The 6,469-nt window shown below is 32.5% G+C and overlaps 1 protein-coding gene across 1 annotated transcript in view; it reads left to right on the top strand.

Annotated features, from left to right (window-relative positions):
• The first annotated feature begins 4,166 nt into the window (after positions 1–4,166).
• Positions 4,167–6,469, top strand: part of LOC149085480 (head-specific guanylate cyclase-like) — a 134,863-nt gene continuing 132,560 nt past the window's right edge. Inside the window, exon 1 of the mRNA XM_089233496.1 lies at positions 4,167–4,653. The gene's annotated coding sequence lies outside the window, so the exon portion shown is untranslated. The remainder of the gene's footprint in view (positions 4,654–6,469) is intronic.

Raw genomic sequence — 6,469 nt, 5'->3', positions numbered from 1 at the left:
AATTATGCTAAACATGTGTTGGAGCTTTTATTTTTCATACGATTTGATTGATCGAGAATTATGAAAACACTTTCCAGGTGATCGAACTGAGGGGTTAACGTCGGCTTCTAGCTAACGTCAATCGTTATAGTGGTTTGATTTTTATAGAAATGTCAGAAAAGTCCATAATTTATTTTTAAAAAAATGCATTTAATAGTGAAAATCAGAATTGTCATTCCCGAAATAAATTTTATTATACTGAAGAAAATAAATTCAGAGATTTTGTGGAAAAATACGTAACGTTATAAGTTGTATTGGTTAGCCGACATGATTGAGGAGTCTTGGGGAAATATCCATTGTATTATCAATTTTAATTATGTTCGTGGCTTTCATGGGATGTTTCTTCGATCATGGAAAGATTATAAGAATAACTATCTGAAATCATGTTACTTTCCATAGCTTTAATATCGACTAATATCATTTTTATTCACATTCTAGATGATTTTATACGGAAATACTTCTTTTGACGAACATATTAACATTAATTTAAAAGCTGTTTTTAAACTAAATTTGGAATCCAGTGCTCTCCATCAAAACAGCAAATCACGTTATGTTGTTTTCTTTGCATATTGATATATCTATGTAAGAAACAAACATACCGTAGAACAGTGATGGCCAACCTTCTCCTCACCCTTGTTAATTTCAAAAGCCAGAAATCTTACACTTGCTATTGTTTAACGTATACATTTTTTGCGTGTCAATTTTCAATTTTTATCGTTAGCTTGACAACGTTCACGGACGTCCTATACATAAATGATTCCACTCTATTTCCAAGATATCTCAAGATATCCCGGTGATCCGAAAACATTCAATTAAATTTGAGAAATGTGAACTTTTTCAATTTTCAATTGAAATATATTTGTGGCAAGCCTTCACTTACTACTCTTAGCAGAATGATGTGTTACTACTGGCTGTAGATTTGCCTCTTCTACTGCAGAGGATCTGAAACGCCATAGATTAAAAGTGACAATCGAGTAAAACTACGAAAAAAAAAAAATAAATATTCTACCATGAAAAAAGTCCCCTACACTGACACATTTCATAAAAAAGTTAAATTAAATCCAAAGTGTTCACTTCTTCGAAAAAAAAAATTACGATGTGTGGTTCTAAAACTCAATACTGACAAAAAAGAAAGCAATTTCTGGTAAATTGAGGAGAAAAGAAAATAACCTTTGATCAACGTAGTGTAGCGGAGCTGATTCAATTAAAATTTTGGGTCCAAGTTAATAAAATAAAAAGTAAAAAAAAAGGAAAATTTAAGTTTTCGAACGGCTATAAATAAGAATTTCACGGTATCAGTTAATTAACAAAAATATAAATGCACGGCAGTGAAACTAGATGAAAACTTTTTTTTTAGCATGGAATTTTCGCGAATAAGTGCCGAGTTATTTCTGCCGAAAAAAGGAAGCAAACATTACTGTGGAGATGGAAGGTCTGTTTGAATCCCATTACTACTGGATGCATCTTTTTTTTTTCTTTTCGTTTGCGTGCATTCGCAAGCTGTAGAAAGAAAAAAAAATTAAAGGGGGCTAGAAAGTGTGTACCGAATTATTTTTGCCGAAAAAAGAGAAGCAAAAATGGTGTTTATTGCGTATGCTACCGCGTATCAGGAATACATTTCCGACCATACATTGATATGTGATTCCAAGTCATCCAGATGTACCCTAACTATCCGAGAAGTTTGTAAACCTGGTGCTGAGATACCCTGTATATCATGTCTGATTCAAATTCAAAAGTAACAATAATGCATAAATTTGCATTGTAGGATGTGTATGGAAAGTGCTGAATTCACGTGTTTATACGAATTTTTTCAGTTTCGATATCTTGTAAAACACCGCAGCGTACCTATCTATCATGCACTAGTAGTCCTAGAAAGAATTGCATGTATAAAAACTTTACGAAAGAAAGTACACATATATATAGGCCTACTGTATGTCCCTACTCTCTGGTAAAACTTTTATACGTGCATTTTTTTCTAATACTCCATGATAGTTTCGGTGTCTTACGAGACATTCAAACTCTGAAAAAATCTGTATAAACACGTGAATTCAACAATTTTCATATACATCCTACAATGCAAATAAATATCCCAAATTTATGCGTTATTGTAACTTTTGAATTGGAATCAGACATGATATATATATTTTAAAAACAAAAAAACAACATGTAAACATGAAAAATAATTTACGATGACCCTAAAACTCAATACTGTAAAAAAAAAAGGAAATTCAAGTTTTCATACGGCTATAAATAAGAATTTCAAAATTTCAAAGTATCGGTTTTAATTAGCAAAAATATAAATGCACGGCAGTGAAACTGGATGGACGCTTTTTTTAGCATAGAATTTTTTTTTACGAATAAGTGCCGAATTATTTCTGCCAAAAGAAGGGAAGCAAAATTACTGTGGAGATGGAAGGTCTGTTTGAATCCCATTACTTCTGGATGCGTCCTTTTCTTAACTTTCTTTTTTTTTTTCGATTTTTTTTTTCTTTTCGTTCGCGTGCGTTTGCAAGCTGTAGAAAGAAAAAAAAACAAGTAAAGGGGGGCGAGAAAAGTACAGCCATGAAAAGAAAAAAAAAGAGAGATAAGCTCAATCAATAACACACTTCCAACTCCAATCTATCTTCTGGAACATCGTTTCAAACATTATTATAGAAAGAGCCTCAAAATTCACTATTTAGAAGCATGAAGACATAATATCTCTATTGAACAGATAAAATGTTAAACTGCACTAACTGCAAGAATTTAATACGTAATATATTTTGGTATAGGCATCCCTCGATTTACGTGGTGTTTCTCTTTACGTCACTTCACTATAACCCGATTTTTCGAAACGTTTGTTTTAGAAATTGCGACCCGCAAAATTTGGTCTGAAGTTTGATTTTAGTCCTGAAAAAGAACTGGTAAATTAGAATATGATATAATTAAAATGACAAAATCCGTTGGATGCATTGTCTGAGTCTTTTATGCCCGGAAACCGCTCTCGAGTCCAGTGGATTTGTTGATGTAGATGAGACAAATATGGAAGATACGCTTAGTCCCGTCTCAATAATGATTCAAACCCATCTCAATAGATCTCACTAATGAGCATCTTTTCGTAAACATCGACAATGCCATCAAAATTTTAATCAAAGATAACGATCCTAATAAATATAGAATTGTCGTATTAGCGAGAGATATTCAGGATTCTCTAGCGTTGTTCCCAAAAATTTTATAAAGAGATCAAGAATACTGTTTCTCTCAGCTGCTTCCATTAAAAATTTATCATCCTATGATACTAGACTCTCTCTCTCTCTTCAGGAAAGAAAACATCCACATTCACTTGAATCAATAAGAAGTGGTGAAGAAAGAAGTAAGGAGTATAAATTAAATTTTTATATAGCCTAAATTGACGAGATTTATCTATAAATTTGAATGTAATTAGTTAATTTAAAAAAACAAACAAACCATTTTACTGCTGGAAATTGGGTTTATTTTTTTCTTATCCTTATGAAGAAAACCAGTATCCATATTTTCCCCATGTTAAATTCAACTCACTTTACGCGATCATTTTGTGAAACCAATTAATCGTGTAAAGCGAAGGATGCATACACTTTACAAAAAAAAAACTATGTTAAAGGTTAAATTCGATATTTGTTTTGCCGGTGGGTGGTACCTACAATATAGATTCTGGAAAGTGAGGTAAGTTGTCGGAAATGGAAGATTTCTCGATATTAAATATATCTCTGAAGGTAGTACTTGTTCCGATAAAATATCGCAAATTCTTGTTCCAAAAATGCAATTAAAGTTTTGCGGAAGAAAATACCGATTAAGGGTTAAAGGATGAGTTTTCTTCTTTTTTTTTCCAGGAATAACAGGGGGAACAACTCCAAGGAATAACTCTAAAGATATTTTTATCTGTAGAGCGAATGAGCGAGCGAATCTGCGTCAATTTTTCTTTGCAATTTAAGAAGCAGTTACCGTTGTTTGAGTTTTTGAATGAATTTCTCATTTCGGGGTTTTTAAGGTTTACCCTTACCTGTTTCTACCTCTCTCTAGGAACACATTTCGTAAGTGCTTAGTGATTACTGCCGGCAGATGGCGCTGCTGCGAAGTTACAAAAGCTGTGCGAAATCTTTGCGTTATCTGTACTTAACCTTATTCACTGCGTAGCGAGTGTTCCACTGAGAAATCGTTCGTTCGCTGCCGCCGAAACAAACTTTTGCGCCTACGAAAGTTTATCACGTGTGGAGGGAGCCTCCTGCGCTGAATATCGCCTTTGCTTTGTGGCAACAGACCGCTATCATTCTTCATTACGGGCTCCCCAAAGAGCACTTGACGCATGAAAAGTGGCCAACACCACACAAAGTGCGCTCTTGATTTTTCTTTACCTTTCAGGTAAATACACTACTGATAATTCCCTTGGGAGAAAATTACCGCTTTAAAACTTGAAGAAACCACGGTGTAATATCATTAAATGCACGTTAAGGTACAATTTGCCAAAAAAAATTCCTATCATCACTGCACACTCGGATGGTCGTAAATTTACGGCTGTTTTTCTAACACCAAAGAACATTGGCTTTCGACACTCCATCTCAACTTCACTTATTGGATACTCTCTTAATACCACATTAAGTAAGTAGAAATAGATTTATTATTCACATAATTTTAGTATTTAAATGCATAAAAAGGGTATTTATTTTTGAAATCTTGAATCAGTCACGGTTTTAATGAATAGTTTGCATCGTCGGTCGTTAGAACTATTTGAAACCTTAATTTAATAAACCTTAATTTCAGTACAGTAAAACCCTTCTTTTGACGGACATTCCTCAGATACGGTCACCCCTCTTTTACGGCCAAATAATAAATTCCCCTTATATAATAAAAGTTTGCATTTCAAACCCCTGATTAAAGGTCACCCCTCTTTTACGGATGAACTTTTTTAACGCCAGTGTCCACAAAAGAAAGGTTTTACTGTGTCAAAAATATATTTCATTTTATACTTAAAAAATAATTGCTGAAAAAAATAGCTTTTGATTGAAGTTTAAAATGTGACCAATGAATTTTTGGCGTTAATGTTTTTTTTAATTGCTTAGTAATTAAATATGGAAAAATATTGATACATAAGATAATATGTTCCACATATCAGATTGTGACTGAACACACATAGTTGTTTTGTCATATTATCAATCCAAAACACAATTGCTTTAAATGTAAATTTTCTAAAGATACAGTAGAGCATCTCTTTTGCGGACACCGCGGTGGGACAAAAATTTTTTTTTCGTAAAAGAGAGAGAACCGTGAATCACACAGGGGTGTGAAAAGCATACTTTTATTATATACACGGGGAAATTATTATTTGGTCTTAAAAGAGGGGTGACCGCATCTGTCCGTATTAAGGGGTTTTACTTGATATAGTAAATAGATGTGTTTATTTTCTACTAATAACATGATTAGTGAAGATTTTTTTTGCATGATAAATTTTTATAAAGATTCCAAAAAACTGGAGATCAATATATTTAACTGAATAAAATATTCCAGAAACGGAACTTGTACTATATGAGTTTGAGTAATAAATAGATCTTAATGGATTTACCTAGCTGTTAAGGATGAGTAGATTTAATGGACATACTCTTAATTGAAGAAGAGTTCCGTTGATGTTAATGACACCTACGCAAGGATAAATAGATATGTATTATCCCTTTCTCTTGTTGGGTTAGTGAGAGATATTACCAAAACGGAGTGCTGAAAACAAGCCAGAATTCTAAGCTACAAATATTAATTTTCCTGCGTGTATCTAGAAATGGAGTGTATATTAAGCTTTATACACAAAGCACTAATTGAGTAACGCTAAGTATCTTTAGAAACAAGTCTAGCTTTTCTCTTGTATAAATATACTGTATAGCACATACTCGCGATGAATATTCACTATTAAATTAATCAACATGCTATTACGCTGTCACAAATTCCTTTAGATAGGAACAAAAAATTAAACTAATAGTCTTAAATTCACACTATTCAATTTTTTCGCATATTGTCCTTGTCAAAAGTTCTTATAACAAACTTTTAAAATCTTTGAAAGATAATTTTACATCTATATTTCTGTGCAAGAAATTTTTTTTCTGGCATTTTATAGATTTTGATGTATATCGATATATACGAGAAAAGAACGGTATAATTCAATTACATATTGGCTAAGCATATTAAGCGGAGTTAAATCAAATGTTATATACTGTACATGGCAAGTTATTTCAAAATGTTAATTATTCAGATGCATACTTTGATTTTTCCTCTACTCGATTTTTGCAAAGTTCTGAGGAAAAAAAATTAAATTTTTGGAAAGAAAAAAATTACTAACGTCAAATAAACGCGTTAAATCTTCACACAACACGAGCATTTTCTTACTAACTAATGATCCTTAATTATAACACGCTCACCACGGAAAAAAATG

The sequence above is a fragment of the Pholcus phalangioides genome, unplaced genomic scaffold (genome assembly GCF_987345545.1).
Source record: "Pholcus phalangioides strain wild (caught in Gottingen) unplaced genomic scaffold, Ppha-v1.0 ptg000007l_1, whole genome shotgun sequence".
In the NCBI taxonomy this organism is placed as follows: domain Eukaryota; kingdom Metazoa; phylum Arthropoda; class Arachnida; order Araneae; family Pholcidae; genus Pholcus; species Pholcus phalangioides.
The sequence above is the reverse complement of the archived record's forward strand: the minus strand, read 5'-3'. Positions and strand labels throughout refer to the sequence as shown.